General features: G+C 36.3%; 1 protein-coding gene and 1 long non-coding RNA gene across 4 annotated transcripts in view; one reads left to right on the top strand and one right to left on the bottom strand.

Annotated features, from left to right (window-relative positions):
• The window catches only part of LOC129778132 (platelet-derived growth factor receptor alpha), a 268,265-nt gene that overhangs the window by 172,786 nt on the left and 74,583 nt on the right, over positions 1 to 20,896 (top strand). The window lies entirely within an intron of this gene.
• On the bottom strand, positions 14,894 to 17,290 carry LOC129778133 (uncharacterized). Its single transcript, XR_008743377.1, has 4 exons — positions 17,245 to 17,290; positions 17,123 to 17,184; positions 16,953 to 16,995; positions 14,894 to 15,098 (listed from the first exon to the last, which is right to left on the bottom strand). It is a non-coding gene; the product is annotated as an uncharacterized LOC129778133 (long non-coding RNA).

Genomic DNA, 20,896 nt, shown 5'->3' with positions numbered 1-20,896 from the left:
TTTTGGTCGGTACGATTTGAGGAGCACAAAATGGATCAATCAAAAATGGGCACATAGTGCATTTGGACAATGCTTGATATTTCACAATTATTCAATTATTTATCTCAAGAAAAGGAAATGTTATTCGTTATGATAGATGCGTAGATATATTTCCTATCAATTGATGCAAAAACCTTTGCGATCTATTGAGAAATGCTCGAGTTATAAGCGTTCCAAATCTTGCATTTTTTCCTACTTGTTCAGTGCCTAGATTTCCATTTCACCCCCTATATCTTCCGGTTAGACGTAGTCCTACGTCAAAAAAAAGTCACAGGAGGGTTCTGTCCGAGACACGACCGCATAGTTGACGTAGGATTACGTTAGGCGATCTGTTGATTTTGGATATGTTTGAAGAGTTACATCGTTAAAATCTTTTATAATGATTTGGTTTTAATGTCTTTGTTAGGAAACTCATTTCGGTAAGAACAAAAGTTTCCCCTACTTTCATGTATTTGCAATGCCGATTTCCCCCAGGCAACTTGGTTTTGATGTCTCTGTTAGGGAACGCATATCGGTAGGAACAAAAGTTCCCCATACTTTCATGTATTTGCAATGCCGATTTCCCCCAGGCAGCTTGGTTTTGATGTCTCTGTTAGGGACCTGCCGCATGTGTCGTCAATTTCGACTAATCAGAAATGGGTATTTCCGTTAGTATAGGGGTTGAGATTTTTAAATTATTCGATAGTTAGTTTCATCACATATATTATTTTCTTCAATTTAAAAAATTGTTATGGAGTGCCGAAATCGATTGACGCAAAAATTTCATCAATCCATCATGAAATGACTGAGCAATAAGCGTTTTAAATTGGATAATTTTCGATTTTCAATTTGTACCCCAATATGTTCCCGAAAGACGTAATCCTACGTCAAAAGCTGTCACAGCTCCTTCTATACAGACGGTGATGACCTAGAAAGATGAGTGGTGACAAATAAGTCATTTTGCTATTATACTAAAGTGACCAGATGGTCAGAGGTCTAACGCGGGACACAAAAAACGAAACGTTATGTATATACGTTATGTGAACATAAACCATAGTTTAGCGAGTCTAAACTGATCAGTATTATGTCTTTCTGAGTATCGGCACTCAGTTGCGATTTTTCGGTGGTTTAGATTTTGTTTACGCCCGAAAATCACTCGCTCAATCAGAGCATTTACGCCTGGCAAGCATGATTCAAATTCTACAATTTTCTTCAAATTACCGAAAGGAATGCTCGAAAATTCCAATTCATTTTTCATCGATTTTAGTGTTAACGTTCTTCTTCTTCTTCAATGGCACTAACGTTCCTAGAGGAACTTCGCCGTCTCAACGTAGTATTACTTGTGTCATTTTTATTAGTACTTAGTTGAGATTTCTATGCCAAACAACACGCCTTGAATGCATTCTGAGTGGCAAGCTCTAGAATACGCGTGATCACAGTGCCAGTCGGAGGAAATTTCTTTGACGAAAAATTCCCCCGACCAGAACGGGAATCGAACCCGAACACCCGGCATGTTAGTTATGACGCTAACCACTTGGCCAAGGGAGCACTAGCAGCACTTAGTGTTAACGTATGCATTCTAAAAATGAACTAATTTCGGAAGGCGATGAAAGATAATTTATGGGAACAAATTTTCTTTAAATCTTACGTTTATTAAGTCTACAACAAAAATGATTCAAGGATGTTGATTCGCAGCAGCAGCACTGTCAAGCAACTTGATGATTTTTGCATACTGGAAGCTCCACCCCACAGCGAAGGAGTTGGACATCCGGAGGCACTTTGTGTCCGCCAGATATAGCCGATCTGGTATTTACAATATCGTCTCTTTGCCGCTCCTCAAGCCGGGAGATCGAAGCAAACGGCCAAACGGTGGAGAAGAATCCGGCCAAAATGGACATTTTTATGCGGAAGCGTCAGACGAGACCGGCCGTATCTGAGCAGCACGCAATCATCCAGAAGGAGTAGCTTGAGGTGCTGGTGAAAAACTTTCCGGCGAAAGAAGTGAAAAACTTCTTTTCGTACTCGTAATGAAAGACGAAACGTACTTGATGCTAGAATTCAACGAATGGCAGGAGACCGGGTACTTTACGTTCCCCAGGTAAGCGATGACGTCGAATATATCATTCATATCATGTTCTCGAAGAAGGTCCTTCTCTGACAGACGTGAAGGGAATGTCCAAGCCGCTCTTCTTTCGAGTCATATGGTGAACGGGAAGATATATAGTACGAAGTGTTTGCCGGAGTTGGGAAGGTGATGTGGTCTTTATGCCGAACCAGGAGGATGGATCGGCTGAAGATAAACATTGTCGCGAAGACTACCAACCTTCCCAACATTCACCAGCTGGGCCCGATAGAAAACTTTTGAGTAAATGGCCAAAATAGAGAGACAGACGACCATCAAGGCCACGAAAAGGTAGAATAACACGCCGATATATATCTTTTCATCGGCCATGGTTCAGGTTCCGGCCAACTTCCGTAAGACCGCCCAGCGCTTCATTTACGATACTTCATCAACTCTGCCTCTTCCTGTCGAGTGTACGCTAGTTTTTCCGGCTTATTTAAAACGTTAAACCCTGACCGAGCTAGCGGACCAAAGGTGAACTTTTCGTCTGACTCACGTTGGTCCCTGCGGATCAATAGGGGACTTTTATAAAATCATTTTCCAATGTTGTTGCTGTCGCTTCCAGTTGACACTCTCTAAACAAAAAGCCCAATATCGATGCGATGAAACCAGCTTGCATTAGAAGCGCTCTTGAACAGTCTAGCAAATAACAGTTTTTTTTGAGGTTCATCCATTTAAGAAAATCAACATGATTAAATTGTGATATTGAAATATATTGATATCGCGGGATATTTTGTTGAAATGCGGGACGTCTGGTCAGTTTATATTATACACTTAATCCAGAGTCCACGGAACTCGCCAGCGTAGAGAATGTCGGGAGCTTCCACCTCGCACACTTCCGGCTCGACACGGGTTTTTCGAATAATGAATTTGGTGTTCTTCCATCTACCGTTGAATTATTAGATTGCATGTAATCTTAAACTGATTTCGCTAAACAAAAATCATATACCAAGTTATCTACATGCTACAACTTTGAGATCGTTGCTGTCCAGATTGAGTTGCAGTCAGCTGTATAACCACGGGGATCCACGGGTAAAACGGACAGTGGGGGTATAATGGACAGGTGGTTGCTTTGTATAGTTGCATTATGATTTCAGATTTCTGATGATGGGAATCCCTTCTACATGCTATTCTATAATATTTAAACCATCCTATGACAATGAATACTGATCAAAAGTGGAATAGGGAATCAAAATTTGAAAATCAAACATGATTCCGCGTGTGGTTATAATTTTTACGGCTTCGATATAAAGCATTTTGAGTGGTTTAATTGCAAAATTGAATTCGTTGATGGTTTAATTTCGGCTTGTGAGTTCACAGAGAAGCGATATTGGGTATGTACGAAAAAGTAAATTCATTCGTAAGTGGTAAATTTAAATTATTGAAATAATTACACTGGTGGGGTTGAAACGGACAGTCACATCCATAATCACATCCAATGCATGATGGGAAGTGAAGGGAAGAATATTAAATTTTTTTAATGTTGTTTCCTCTTTTTGTTCTATTTTAGTCACTGGACACACAAACACTGAGAGAGCGAAATTATTCCTCTCACGAGCGATGAACTTCTACGCTTCTTATATTATTAACCTCTCCATGTTCCCCCCACTACATGTCCATTATACCCGCATCGATAAAAATGTTCTACTTTTCGGCTTGTTTTAATTTCAGTAAAAAACATGGAAAAACACATTTTTATAAAATATTTGGCCAATTATTCCGAAAGCCAGTATATTGAACTGTAAGACACTGCTTTTAAGTTTTGGAAAACATGAGTTTCCAATGATACAATTGAAGTTCTTCTTAACATGTCCGTCTTACCCTTCCCCTGCGTTCCGTGATAGAGAAAAAAATTTGTTATGCGCTCATGATGAAGAAAGACGAGCAATATAATTTTAGCAGACAAATTTCCTCTACCAAGAATTGATGATATTTTAGACCAACTTGGAAGAGCAAAATATTTTTGAACTTTCGATCTCATGTCAGGATTTCATCAAATACCTTTGGATACTGAGTCTAGAAAATTTACAGCATTTTCAACACAAAACGGACATTATCAATTTACGAGATTACCGTTTGGATTAAATATAAGTCCAAACAGTTTTCAACGCATGATGACCATAGCAATGGCCGGTTTAACTCCACAAATATCTTTCATTTATATCGACGACTTTATCGTCACGGGATGTTCTGTTAATCATCACATTTCAAATTTGACTCAAGTTTTTGAACGATTAAGATTTTATAATTTGAAGCTTAACGCTCAAAAATGCAAATTCTTTAGCACAGAAGTTACCTTCCTAGGTCATAAAATAACAGAATATGGCATGTTACCGGATGATACTAAATTTTCAGCAATTCAAAATTATCCAATTCCAAAAAATGCAGATGAAGTTAGAAGATTCGTTGCATTTTGTAATTATTATCGAAAATTTGTACCAAATTTTGCATTGATTGCAAATCCTCTTAACCAACTTCTAAAAAAGGATTCAAAATTTATTTGGACAGATAATTGCCAAAATGCATTTAACATATTACGAAATTCATTAATGTCACCTAGATTACTTCAATATCCAGATTTTACGAAGCAATTTATATTAACAACAGATGCTTCAGACATAGGTTGTGGAGCTGTATTGTCACAATAAACACCAAACGGAAATTTACCAATAGCATTTGCAAGTAAAACTTTTACACCTGGCGAGAAAAATAAACCAGTTATTCTGAAGGAATTAACAGCTATACATTGGGCTATAAATTATTTCAAACCTTACCTATACGGTAGAAAATTTTTAGTGCGAACAGATCATAGACCATTGGTTTATCTGTTCGGAATGAAAAATCCAACGTCAAAATTAACCAGAATGCGTCTTGATTTAGAAGAATATGATTTTACAATTGAATATATATCAGGAAAATCTAACGTAGGAGCCGATGCTTTATCAAGAATAATAACAACCTCTGACGAACTAAAGAAATTAAACATATTAGGAGTAAGCACGAGAGCAATGACTCGTAACATAAAAAACGACGATAGTATAGGAACATCATCTGATAAAGAGATTTCTGTACCAAGAGAACTTGATCACTTCTCTACGTACATGACAAACAACCCATCAGAAACCAACAAATTAATCAAACTTGAAACAAAAGTTGACAAAAATGAAATGAAATTTATATTGAAGAAAAATAATAAAATTCTTGCGCTAGTGCAGCAACAAATTTTTAATGAAAGTCAGACATTAGAATCTGCACTTCTAAAAGTCGAAGAATCAATGATTAAAATGAACCAAAGGAAATTAACGCTGTCAACTAAAGATGAAATTTTTAAAATGATATCAATTGAAAACTTTAAAATCTTAGCAAATGCACAAGTGTATTCCATTGAAATTATTATTTACAACCCACCAACATTTGTAACAAAAAAGGAAGATATTCAAAAAATATTATACAACTATCATAATACCCCTACTGGAGAACATATTGGTCAACATAGATTATACCTTCAAGTAAAAGAAATGTACAATTGGAGCAATATGAAAAGATCGATTGCAGAATTCATTAAGGCCTGTGAATTATGCAAACGAAACAAAATCATAAAGCATACCAAGGAAAAACAAGTAGTAACAACAATGTCATCCTACCCATTCGAAGTTATTTCCATAGACACTGTTGGACCTTTACCTAGAAGTCACAACAACAATAGATATGCAGTTAGTATTCAATGCGATTTGACAAAATATGTCGTATTGATTCCGGTACCCACAAAAGAAGCTAACGTAATTGCTAAGGCGTTAGTAGACAAGTTTATTTTAACTTACGGAACATTTTTAATTTTACGCTCTGATCAAGGAACTGAATACAATAATGAAGGCTTTGAGCAGATCTGTAAAATGCTTAAAGTCGAACAAAAATTTAGTACAGCTTATCACCCTCAGACGATAGGATCGTTGGAGAGAAATCACAGGTGTTTAAATGAATACCTGAGATCTTTCGTTAACGAACATCAAACTGATTGGGACGAATGGTTAAAATTTTATTCTTTCAATTACAATACAACCCCACATTCAGATCATGGATTTACCCCTCATGAACTTATTTTTGGAAATAAAGCTAAACTACCACATGAATTATTCGAAAAAGGAACAGAACCAATATATAATTTTGAACAATATAGTAAAGAATTAAAATTTAAAATACAACGATCTAATGAAATAGCAAAAGACAAGTTAATTAAGCAGAAAATTCAAAGAGCAAGCAACTCAGAAAACAATAGTAACCCAATTCATTTAAATATTAATGACAAAGTTTATTTGAAAGTAGAAAACAGAAGAAAATTAGATCCTTTCTACAATGGACCATATATAGCTCAAGAATTATTAGATCCAAACTGTAAAATTTTAAACCCCAGAACAAACCATACAGCAGTAGTACACAAAAATAGAGTAATAAAAATCTAAACAACAATTTTTTTATTTGTATTTCATTCCAAAATATATTCAACAGAAACTTTCTCATTTTGAATACATTATTTACCTCAAAAACTATATACCTTTAGTCGTAAGCAAACATTTTGTAATGTTGAGAGAAGCCAAGGAATAATTATTTACCATGAATTTACCTGAATACCATGAATGATTTCATTGCATTACATCATTCTCCTAAAGAGGGATGGTGTAGCATGATTTCAAATCCGATTCCTAATCCATTTCAAAACCCATTCTAAATCCCATACCAAATTCCATTGTCAACTCATTCCCATAAGCAGTTAATTATTTTCTAACAAATGACTCATGCGCAAGCACTTCAATGTTTACCATTCCCACAAGCATAACTGCATAACTTCGTTAATTACTTTTCTCCCACAAATATCCATCACCCATAAAAACTAGCCACATGCGCTAGCGGTATGAATGCATTCTTACATCATATCGCGCGCAGTTGATGGCGATAAACTTAAAACCAAAACAGACCTAGTTCTGTTCCGATGAAATATGCGACAGTTTACAAAGTCGTAACACTTTACGATTTCCCATGAAATCGATATGCACTATGCGATATGCGCGCTTACGCGCAGTAAGCATTTTTTATTCTTGACCCCAATCACATCGAACACTGCATTCGATTGATTGGCTATTTCTCTACGCCTTGGCTCCTCCCAACAAATTAAAGAACTCTACTCAATTATTGGAAAAAAGGTTAGCTTAAGACTTTCATGTTTAATATTAAGTTAGTTCTAGAGACACACTTCGCGCGAACGGTCGCGTGGAGTTTTAACTATTAAAGGGCTAAGTCTTTTTTCTACTTAAATAAACGGAAGTGTTTTTCGAAAAATAAAAGAGAAGTGTTTTCAATAGTAGAGAGAAAAGTGACCTAATGGTAAATGACAAAATAGTAAATGGGTCCCAGGTGGAACAAAATAGTAAACATTCAGTGATCATTTTTCTTCTTCCGTAAGCGATTTATAAAGTTAAATGACAAAAAAATGCTCACCCGAATGAAAAAAACTTTAAGGTGAAGGTGGAAGAAGGCCACAAATGGCTGCCACAATTGCGGAGGGAGATGAATGTCATTTCTATCATCTCCCTCCCTCACCCCTCGCCCGAATATCTATAATTTTTCGAAACTGTGTGAAGCAAATGATCGTTTTCGCATACTTTCCATCAAGTAATATCAACCAAACTTTAATTGATAACTCCCAACATATTAAATTTTCCATCTGCTGTCGCACTGGATAATGAAAAACGACGAAAAGCTCGAGCTAGTGCTCTGAAAGTTAAAATTTTATTTCTCAATTTTCCGCAATGGTTTTGTTTGTATTGGTGAAAGCATCGTTATTTTTTCAACACTGTTGCCAGACAACATCATCGAAACGGCTGCAAAAACCACTCAATAAAATGTTATTACTGAGTCATAGCGTTTCATGTCATGAAAATCAATAAAATCAAATTGTGTTGATATCAATACAATTATTATTTTTACGTTTTATGGGTCTATTATGTAAGTTTTAGCAACTTTAACATTGGTTAAGGAAATTGTATTGCAGAGCTCGGAACACTGCCACGGCTGCCTCTGCTATCAAAAATAGTAAACGGAAAAGTATTACATTCAATCAAAATGCCTCGGCCAACCAACAGAAGGGTGAAAGCTCTCCAACGTGGATGTGTGAAAAAAAAATACGATCAACGATGGAAAATATTAAGGAATTATCAACAACGAGTTTTTTAATACCAAAAGAGCTCCAATTCGCATTTGTTATAAATTCGCCCTCACGTATGTTCAGAATTTCATTTCATATGCAAATACACCTTCTATATACCGTTCTGAATCATATTTCGGACAACATCATATTTCGGACACTTTGTTCAAATATATTGAATTGCTTAATGCACTGATGATATAACTATTAAATTAATATCACAATTGTTTCTTTAGAGTAATTCCTTGGTTTCACTATCATTTCATATGAGAACTACATTTAAATTATAACATAATCGGCAAAAATCTATCAACACTACTCATTATCGTTTGTGTTCGACGTTTGTTTAGCGTGAGCACGTAGAATTTACCCGTTCATAAATATTTAAATTTCTCCCGTGTTTCATCAGTTCTCATCATCGTTAACAGTTTACTGTGATTGCTTGGTAAGTGTTTCGCAGTTGACTATAACATATAATCAAATGTAATGTAATTTTTGTCCAAAAAATTACAAAATAAAGTGTCCGAAATTTGAATTCAATCTGTCCGAAATTTGATTTAGTGTCCGAAGTTTGATTCTTATTCGCTTCATTTGAAAAGCATTTTATTCGATGAGTTTTTTTATGTTTTCAATCAAATAGGTACCAAAGAAGAAAGCTTAAAAGCATATTGAACTAATTTATTAATAATATCAACCAAATAACCTGTGCATAAAGTTTAGATCTGTTTTCTGCATCATATGCCTTAAGCGTCCGAAATATGATTCAGAACGGAATATTTATATTTGAAATTGTTCATCAGAACACATTGTTCATACATTTTACTTCAGTATTGAAATGTATTCTAAGACTCGTGTCAATGAAGCGCCATACAGTCTGGGATCAGTTAAAAAGTAAAATTTCGTAAACAATCGACGCCATATTCAAATGGAAGATTTGCTGTGAGGGGCATTCGAATGTGATTTGAAATGTTATGAAAATTGACATTCGCTGACAAAAACAATTTCATCAAATTATTTTTTTTTTTCTCTATTATAGTGACTTTCAACACATATCGGTTGGTTCGTCACTTTTACTTCCATTGTAGGAAGAATGTCGGGAGTGAGAATTGAACGCGTGATCTCTGCGTGAGAGGTATGGATGTTACCACTACGCCAGATCGCCTCCTCATCAAATTATATTTCATACCTGTTGTCGCACTCAATGCGAAACTTCCATTGGAATCCTTTTGTTTCTCCAATTTCGTTGTCAACGCGAATCAAACAATTCATTGAGGTTCCCCTCGATTTTATTTGACGTTTGTAAGGCAGTTATAACGCGAATGTCGATAACTGGTCTTCCCATTTCGCCCAGTTAGCGAATGTTTACTGTACTTGTGATGTATAGCATATCAAACAAATCTTAGAATACAAAATCTGATTCAATTGACATGAAAATCATCGTGATAGACTTGAGGCAAAAAATAGATATCAATGTTGAGTCCTTCATAAAAACGTTTCATGTTTTCTGATTTTGCAACCTTAATGAAAAATGTAGCTCTACTTCAAAAATAGGTTAAACTGAATCAGATAGCTGCCAGAGGTTTTTTTTTCTTTTTCATCATGCCTCCAGTGAGGTGAGTATAATACACCTCAAAAAGGATACTATGGAATAACATGAACAATGTACCTGGGCTGACCGAATTGTCCACTCTGATTAGAACGAGTCAGGGAAACATGAATCATATTGGCCATCAAACCATCTTTTCATAAAATTTCTTTCAAAGTTTTATTCGGCTGCTCAACAGCTACTAATTACACAAATAAGTTGTTCGATATGACCTACATTTGCCTTCCAGCCTAGGTGGAGACGATCTGACCATTCATCGATTGCATCACGCACTACTTCCATCGGAAAATTGTTCACTGCACGGGTGAGGGCGTACTTGAGCGACTCAATGGGCCTGATTCTCGAATACACTTCACGGTGGAAACGAAATGAAATGTATCCGCGATGACAACTGTACGGTGTCGACATCTGGAAACGAAATCAGTTTCCCACTAAAACTTATCATTATAATATCAAATTATCTTCAGATAAAATTTTTGTATGAGATTATTATGCCACATGAAGGAAACAAAGTTTTCCATTCACATTGAAAACCAGTTTGATACGAAGAAATTAATTTTCATTAATGATTTTATTTGAAAAGTGCTCATTTTGCCTGGAAACTCATTCTTATCTTCGACACTTCACTAACTCGTAAAACGTATAGTTCATCGCGTGCCGTTTATTTCGTTTCCACCGTTAAGTGTATTCGAGAATCAGGCCCAATATACGGGAGACGAGTATAGATTCCAAGTGGTTGCAAAGTGCGATAGATTTCATCATTATCCATGCCACATTTTTCGAGCCCAACTATCACAATACGATTTTCGACGTGTCATGATTGTAAACAACTGATACTACAAATTTATTGCGCAATAATCAACCAAAAGTAACAGCTGTCAAATACCTGTAGAGAAGGATCAGATACGGGGAACTTTGGGTAAGACGCACCGGGTCGGTTAAACGCACCACCATGAAAAATTATGGAAAACGCAGTAATCGACATGATTTTTCTGTGCTTACAACTTCCTTTTTTGCTTATTTATACTATTACATGTATTGTAGCACGAAAAACCACGTCCATCTTCATAAAATAATAATACAGGATTTTCCATTTCGAGCTTCCGAAAGTATACAGCCCTGCGCTGACAACCGTTTGACATAGCTGTCAACCAAAGCGTCATATCGTTAGTTTAATGTCTGTCATTTTACAATATGGATCGTTTTAGCATCGCACAACGTGTAAATTTTGTTATATTATACTATAAAAATGATGAAAAACCGGCAAATGTTTTTCGAGCATTAAGGACGGATTCTGGTCGTCATGGAGGGCCTACAGAGCACACAATCGCTAATGTAGTGCGTAAATTCGAACAAACTGGATCCGTAGCGGATATTGTGAAACCTGTGCATCATCGTAATTTGCGTTCGGCCGAAAATTTTGCTGCTGTTGCTGCCAGTGTGGAGGATGACCCGACTGTTTCGATTCCACGGCGTGCTCAGCAATTGGGCTTGTCAAGCACATCATTGTGGCGAATTTTGCATTTGGACTTGCACCTACATCCATATAAAGTCCAACTGGTACAAAAATTAGAGCGTGGTGACCATGGAATGCGTCGGGCATACGTCGATTGGGTGAACGAACAACAGCAGCAAAATTCTGAATTTTCGCATCAAATTTTCTTCAGCGATGAGGCACATTTCGAGCTCGGTGGCTATGTGAACACCCAAAATTTCCGTATATGGGGCTCAGAAAATCCACGCGTGAGTGTTGAGAGGCCATTGCATCCGCCAAAACTCACTGTTTATTGCGCATAATGGTCTGGTGGGGTCATCGGGCCGTATTTTTTTGAAAATGAGGACGGCGAGACGGTTACTACGAATGGTGAGCGCTATGGCCGCATGTTAACCGATTTTTTTTTGCCACAAATTGAATATATGGATACGGATGACATGTGGTTTCAGCAGGACGGCGCCACGTGCCACACAACACGACCGAACATGGCCATATTGCGAACGAAATTTGAGGGACGCATAATTTCGAGTTTTGGTGATGCCAATTGATGGACGGCCAATCATGCGATTTGAACCCGCTAGACTTTTTTTTGTGGGGTTATGCGAAAGACCGTGTCTATACCAACTCTCCGCAAACTCCTGAACATTTGAAAAACAACATTCGTGAAGTTATGACCGAGATACCGCCCCATATGTGCCGAAAAGTCATCGAAAAATACCTGTTCCGGATCAAGGTGTGCGAGGAAGCCCTAGGTAGACATTTGAATGATGTTGTATTTCACACATAATGGCATAAACCAAACTTTAATTTGAAATAAAAGTTTCATCGAAATCCGAATTCTAAATGTGTTTTATTTCAATTTACTTTCGGAATTTAAAGTTGGAAAACCCTGTATATTAAAAACTGCATGGTTTCATGCAACTTTGACTGCTTCTGTCATAGACTTTTGGAGCATTAGAAACTTATTTGAATTTTACAAACTCCAATACATTCTCAATTGTTACCAGAGCTATCAATTGAGTTTGAATGAAAAAATGTTAAAAATTCATTGTTTATATTAAAATGCAATTTTATAATCCATCTCATAATAGGGCACATCGCTCCAGCATGGAGATTAATAAAGAGTTAGTCAGTTCCAGTTCCAATTCACTCAGATATTTTCTGCAATTGTTTTATACCCAGATGGTTTCTGAAAAGAATGAAACCATTTTCACATATCTTTTCTTGTATTATGTAATAAGAACCAGAACGAACAGAATTATTTCAATGTTTCTGGCTACTAAAATCCATCCATTATTAAGAATAATGTAAACCTTAGAATCTAAACAAGAACTCATAAATACAAAGGCCAAAAGTTTGGCAGCACATTTGTGAACAGCGGCATGTAGAAATATATTTATGAACAGCGACACATATTGATACGCTTGTAAACAAAAATATAGGATTCAAAATTCATTGGCGCTTTTGGCGTTCGATAACAAAAATGCCTCGAAAATTCGAGATCATCTGATGATTCTAACTTGTAGGAACATAACGGAAGCGGAAGATATAAGCAGCGAATCAAGAGTTATCCAAAATGAACGCTTCGATATCGTTTGATGTTTTGACTCGTTGTTGTGGTGCGTTTTGGACACGCATATGGGCATCTTACCTCACTTATTTGAGAATGGTGTAATATGAATGCGTTCAGAATTCTCGTTATTTATGTTGGTTTGCCTATTCGTGATCGTTATTGCTAATTTCATTACAAAGGAAACAAACGTGGCTACGTTGTGGATGTGAAGAAACGTTGAAATATGTAGTAAAAATACATGTTTCACCCTGTTTTGCTTAACAGGGGTCCGTTTTTCCAAGGCTTCCCCTATAGTATCGGTCATTGCCGGGAATGTGGTACTTTGACAGTGGAAAAAAACTCTCATTGTTCAGCACGAACGGCGTCCCGCGGTAATTCTTCGTCATCCACCGGCACTGAGATTCCACAGTCGCTATCTGCTCGTCCGTGTACTCTGGAGATCTAGTCTTCTTCCGACAGACGATCCCCTTCTACTTGAGGGTTCTGTGGATATAGGAATGGGAGCAGCAACATTTTCGGCCGACGCCATGCAAACTCGTACTGTCATTGTTATCGAACAGCTTTTTCAGAGATTCCTTCTTCTTTTTCGTCATGATCTTCGCCGAAGGGCCACTACCGGTCTTCCGCTCGACGTTTCGGGGTGCCAGAATCCAGTAAACAGTGCGCATCAGCTCATTTTCGTCCCGAAAGTGGTCTACTGTAATTTTTTTTTCTTGACCTTCAAACGTTTCGAAGAACCGTACAACGCGCTCGCGGAGTGCTTGTTGTTTCGACGCCATCTTTGATCGAACCGACAGCACCCGAGCGAAAAGAAATGAGCAACCCGGTATTTGGGAGCCAAGAGAGATATTCTTTCGGTGAGAAAAAAATACGTTCTTTGCTTTTTTTTACAGAAAGGTATTGAAATCATCCTCATTTTTTCATTGAACACCTGTTAGTTTTCATAGAGAATTGCATGTTACTTTTCTTAAATGGATACGATTTCTCAAAGCTTTGAAGTTCCATAAATTTGAAAAAAAAACAATCTCCATTTTGAAGAATCCGACATCGCACAACTGTATTTCAAAATTTGTTAAATTAAAAGAGTTTCCTAATATAAACATATTGAAAAATATCGAAGGGATTTTTTTGAATATAAAAGTTTTTGACATGCAATTAAATTTTGAGCAATTGATTTTAACGGTATATTTAAAAATTGAATTTTCCTCAAACTTTAACACTTTGACGGGCATGGTGTTTTGGCCAAAAAGTTCGTAAAAACCTAGAGAGTCCAATGGTTGATTCTTATACCAGGGTGCCAGAAACTCATCTAGCATAAAATTTCATCCCCATCTGCCATATAAGGGTGAAAACTACCCGTGTGTAGTACTGCACACGCGGCCCCAACTCAAGGTAAACGAGTAAAATATCAATACAAATCATTATAAAACAATTTATTCTTTTGAAATTACTTTTTTTAAACCATTATTCCAAACTCGTAAAATGTCTTTCATTAAAATAATCCACATATAAAAACTTTTCGAAGCATTTCGGGCAATGATCAATTGTAATTGGTACACTGAGAGGAATATTCAGTAAATATTACCAATTTTTTGGTTAATATTACCAATTCGTTAGTCGTTTTCTACCGTACTAATTATTGGTACACCTTACGAAAACATATTTGTAAGCAAACATGTCAAGCAGAACGATGGTTTGTCAGTTCAGTGTTGGTCCAACATCGATTCAACAAAAGCGATTCGTCGGTTCAATATTGGCAAATTCGGTGACCCACCATTAGTTAAATGTCAGTGAAAATCTGGTTTCTCATTTGTAAGGGATAATCATCAGGGATCGTAATTATCACTTATGATATTAGTTTTTATTGAGATTGCTGTGTTTAATTACACATTATAATACAAATAGTCATATTATTTATAATATATTACAAATAACATAATTAAATTCATTATAAGTAAATCCATGTTATTTTTCTTGCTGGACCACAATACTTTTGCTTATTTTAGGTCAGGGACAACTGATTGGTCGGCAATCGAAGGCATCAGAAAACAGCACTTTGTGTCCTATTTTGCGTCCTCCCGTTACCTGATAAATAAAAATAAATACAGATATGTTAGTGATAAAAGATGAATTCATTCCAAGCTAATGTTTCTGGATAGCATAAGTGTGACAAATGTTTATATAAATATTGTAATGATACACGATATATATATATATATATATATCGTGTATCATTACAATATTTATATAAATATATATATATATATATATATATATATATATATATATCTATAATAGAATAATTATATGAATTTTTACTGACGTGTATGTAACGTGTATGTGATGAAATAGTATGGAAGTTAAAAGGTATTCATTTATCAATTAATACAAAATATTTTACATAACATATCTCGATATCAGAGATGCAATTTTTTCGTTTTTGAGATGTGATTTTTCAAAGTTAACCAGTCCAAAAAACCATTTTTGCCCTTTTATCCAAAATGACTTTTTGCAAAAAAACAACATTTGAAATACTGAACCGATTTGGATGATCGACATATTAAATTGAAGCCAATAAGCAAACCAATAACCTTTTTGAAAACATATCACACTTGCGGGAAGATTGGAATCTAGTCGCATAGGTCTAGTCTAGTTAAATTTGCAAGACAGTAACTCAAAAACGATAAATAATACATCTCTGATTTTCGAATATATAATGTAAAAAAAACCTCAGCTTTCCGGAAAAAATATAAAAAATATAGCGCCCTCTATCTTTAACCGAGAAAACTATGAAAAACTAACTCAATAATTACAAAAACTAAAATCCAATTTTTTTCCATATTGTTCCAGTTTAAAAAAAAGGTTAGCTTATTGCCTTCAATTTGATATGTGGCTTATCTAAATCGGTTTAGTGGTTCAAAAGTTATGAATTTTTGAAAAAGTCATTTTCGGAAAAGGGGAGATTATTTTTCGAACCACCCTAAAATGGAAAAGGATATCCTGATGAAAAAATAAAAAATATGGGTGTAATATTTTTCGATAAGGAACTGAACTACCAATTATCACGGAAATCTGAGAACCACTATATCGATTTGACATGGAATGGCAAATAAAATATGAAAATCTTTGATTAAAATATACTCATTGGATTTAAAAGGTTTTGTTTAGGTTTAGCTATTCAAACGCAAATGCAAACAATCTGCACAAAATTATTCTTAAACCACCAACGGATCTCTACAAAATTTTTACAAAAAAATTTAAAAAGTTTCTCCCCTGCGGAAGTTTGAAAATAGTTCCTTAACCTGGGTGATATGCTGTCAGCCCAGTTAATTTCTGCCGTGATTCAAATTCCCGGGAATCACTGAACAATATAGTAACGATGATTACAAAAAAAAAACAATTTTTAAGCTATTATGCGACGTCAACCGAAAACTTGACGCCCGGGTACGTGACAAATGAACGGAAAACATTTTGCAGGCGTCGAAAGATTAGCTCTTGGGAAATGATCAACAACGGCATCAGATGTAAACGGTAATAATGAATGTCCCATTTTTAAATCTTCGATAACCGCCTAGTGCAGCATACTTTCGGTTCTAAATCAAAAACTAACCCAATTGCAGAACTTTACACACTTAATAAATAAACATTTCCGCTCTTCTCTAATCAAAGAAACCTTTCTGCCTTTATATGCAATAACCGGATAGCCACAACACCCTTCTCCAATATATTACATCCCTATGCTTAACAGTAAATTATGCCTTCAAACGATTCCCTTCCTCTATCTGACCTTCAAAATAAGCTGCACAAGTTCAAGAATATAGTGCGGCACGGTGTATACCGGTGTAATCCGCACCGCGGATCATCCGCTTGCAAATCGTGGTTCTATTGTATCTACATGCAGTTTTTTGGAAAAATAAAATCATAGAAATCAATACATACCTCCAAATTGTTTATGCTGTCAGATGTTACTTTTTAATGCTAGCTGAAAAAGAGAAAAGAGGATAATTATGTTAATTTACATTTCATCAATACAATCTTTCTCCCCGGTGGATGGAATTAATTCCGAGAAGATGGATACAAATAAAAATTCAATAAAACAAAATACTCACCTCCGAATTCAATTTCAATTATTTCCTGGATTACGTTGTTACGATTTTGGTAAGATAATAAGCTGAAAGAAAAACGAAAAAGAGATATTTACAAGTAAATTAAAAAAGAGCAGAATGCTTACCGCCGAATCGCTTCGTTTCCAAAACAAAAATGGCGATTGCAAAGTGCACGCATCACAGATGCTAGGTATGATAAAAAGAACAAGGTTACTAATGGTATCGAGTAAAATGTACGAAGCTCTAGTAGGGATGTTCGTTGTATCTGACATTGATTTTACAAGATTTTGGTAATATATACAAAACATTTGTGTATTTTACCAATGTTTTAACTACTAAAGATTTTGTAACTGCATTTACTAAACTTTGTGTCCAGTGTAGAATAATACAAGCAGTGATGCCAAACTATGAGATCGAAGTGTCCTACTATGTATTGAGGCCAGTGGAAAACGTAAAGCACATTAGTTTTAACGTAAAACGTGGGCTGTAGCGCAAACGTTTGAAATTTTGGAAGATTTCGCGTTTGCAGTGCTGCACTCATGGCCCCAGCGGAATAATTTTTGAGTGCAGTACGGCACTCATGGCCATCATTTTTAGCTACAAATTATGAGTCCTGATGTGATTTAAAATAGAAAAGCTCCTAATCAATCTCCTTCTAATTACAGTCATTCTCGAGATATTTAAAAAAACATTTCTAATTTATTGTCTTTTTCAATTTAATTTTTTTTGTAAATTTATATATATATTTTTTATTTTTTTTAGTTTTTTCATATAAAATAGAAGTCGTGTAGAAAATTTTAAAAATGAGTCCAAGATGGTAAAACTATTTTTGACGAAGCATTCTTAATCTTAATTCCTACCCATTGAACTCCACAGGCGGAGCTTGCCTGTTCTATTACCTACTCTCTATTTCTCTCTACTGTTACCTATCTTATGCTGTATGGAATTTTCCGTTTGTAAATAAAATCCCGACATTCTTATATGTGAATCCGTATTGGATTCTTCCTTATGTTCTAGTTGGAAAAATATCTCATGAAATTTAGCTATAGATAGAACACATATTCATCACTGAATAATCGATTTTCATTAGAAGCTCAATTTCAGAAACGCACTCGGTCCTATATAAAATCATTTTTCTTCCGATTTTCCATTTTTTATGCCGTAACAACAATCCTTGAAGTGGATTGTATATTGTGTACAACTTTGAGCTCAATCGGTTCCGCACTTTTCAAGTTTTTGACGCGTACACAAACGAACAGAACATTTTTATATGAGGGGCTTAGAATGAAAGGGGTGTAAGTGATTTGATCGATTTCTCTACATCGACTCTCTCTTTTGGTCATAGCTTAGCCTCAGGTACATTCCCAGTTGTATTTGACAATGTGGAAGATAGGTCAGAACCACATCTATCAGATTCTATAGCAATCTTAAATTGGAACGTTTTTGCAATTGAGTTATTAACTAAAGAAAAAGTTGATGAAGAGAAATCGATCAAGTCACTTACACCCCTTGCATTCTAAGCCCCTCATATATATATAAAGATAGATGAGGGAAATCGATAAATTTTAAATCACTTCGAAACACAATTTCAGTTCATAATTTTGTCAAACACGTGGAAAAAAGATGTTTCCTTCACATAGAACACATATTCATTACTGAATAGTCGATTTTCATTAGAAGCTCAATTTCAGAAACGCACTCTGGTCATATATAAAATCATTTTTCTTCCAATTTTCCATTTTTTATGCCGTAACAACACTCCTTGAAGTGGGTTGTATATTGTGTACAACTTTTAGCTCAATCGGTTCCGCACTTTTCAAGTTTTTGACGCGTACACAAACGAACAGAACATTTATATATACCTAGAGATAGGCCTTTTAACCCTTTGCGGTCGGAGTTAATTTCTCTTGAAAGAGATCGTCTTATCTTTCCACGCTAATAATCTGTTGTTTACATCGAGTGACGTTATCTTATCTCCGTAGAAACTGCGCATTAATTCATGAACAAGTTCACTAGACATTAAAATTCGTTTATAAAAAGCGTAAACTATCTCATATGATGGATAAAGTATTTAAAGGGTGTGTCACATCAAATTGCATCACGAAAAAACGCTGTAGAAATTTAATGTTTAGGAATTATATCTTCAGCTTTCGCTTATAATCAGATAAGAGTGTATAGATCACGTTGGCCATGCTTCACTGTCAATTTTTCGTAAATTTGGAAAAATGTCGTCGAACGAAAAAAAGCGTCGTGAATTAATCTTGTGCACTCATTTCGAGAATCCGGAGTTGTCACATCGGGACATCGGTAAGATGCTGGGAATCGTCCAATCCACGGTCAGCAGAGTACTAAAACGATACTTCGAGAACCTAACCATCGACCGGAAGGTGAAGAACGGCAAAAATGGATGCTCCGTCAGTGAAAAAGATCACAAGCGCGTAGTTAAGCAGTTTAGACGTGATCCGAGAAGTTCGGTCCGGGATGTCGCCAATAAGCTGAATTTGTCAATTTCATTCGTCCAACGGACCAAGCAGCGGGAGGGCCTGCGTACATACAAGGTTCAGAAGGCTCCCAACCGCGACGAAAGGCAAAACATGGTGGGGAAGACCCGAGCCCGGAAGCTGTACACCGAAATGCTGACGAAGCCGCATTGCCTGGTAATGGACGACGAAACCTACGTCAAAGCGGACTTTCGTCAGCTGCCGGGCCTGTTGTTCTTCTCCGCAGAGGACAAATTCAGCGTTCCGGAGGAGATTCGCAAGCAGAAACTATCCAAGTTTGCCAAAAAGTACATGGTGTGGCAAGCGATCTGCTCTTGCGGAAAGCGGAGCGCCCCCTTCGTGATGACCGGCACGGTAAACGGGCAGGTTTACCTTAAGGAGTGCCTACAGAAGCGCTTACTACCACTATTGAAGCAGCACGAGGGCCCGACCATCTTCTGGCCGGATCTCGCTTCGTGCCACTATTCAAATGACGTGTTGGAGTGGTACGAAGCCAACGGGGTCACCTTCGTGCCAAAGGAAATGAACCCGCCCAACGCGCCGGAGCTTCGCCCAATAGAGAAATATTGGGCGATTATGAAGCAGGCCCTCCGGAAGAACCCAAAAGTTGTCAAATCGGAGGCGGACTTCAAGAGAAAATGGATTTCTGTTCAAAAAAAACTACAACCTGACGTTGTACAGAACCTTATGGACGGGGTAAAGAGGAAGGTGCGAGCATACGGGCTTGGGCTCGAAGTATGAATAAAAAGAAAATGCCAAAAGTTGTTTAATAGTTTTTATTTTACTGTCTAAAATTTTCAAAAGGATCGGTCTACTGGGCGAATTTCTACAGCGTTTTTTCCGTGATGCAATTTGATGTGACACACCCTTTAGTGTGATTCCTTGCTGTGGTGACTGAGCGTAGTCATACGACCGCAAAGGGTTAATATGTTTGTCGTATTATACCGCCATGTTCATAGAATTTTATGAATTTGCTTATAATTTTCAACAACTTTTCCAAATACATCCTTATGGTAAAAATATTCAGGAGGTTCAGGAGTTGCGTTGAAAAACATTATCGCTACGTTTTGTATCCCACATTTCTTCAAATGTTAGGTTTTATTCTATCGGATGAAATAATATAACCCAAAAATTCTGTTTCAGTCCGCAAAAACTCATATTTATCAAGTTGAACTTTCAAATTGGCTTCACTCAAAGGCGTCAAAAATGTATTTAAATTTTTTAAATGTTCATCTAAATCATTGCCGAAAATTATTACGTAAACGATACAAATTTT

Source organism: Toxorhynchites rutilus, chromosome 3 (assembly GCF_029784135.1).
Source record: "Toxorhynchites rutilus septentrionalis strain SRP chromosome 3, ASM2978413v1, whole genome shotgun sequence".
Lineage (NCBI taxonomy): Eukaryota > Metazoa > Arthropoda > Insecta > Diptera > Culicidae > Toxorhynchites > Toxorhynchites rutilus.
Note: the sequence above shows the minus strand (reverse complement) of the source record. Positions and strands in the feature narration are given on the sequence as shown.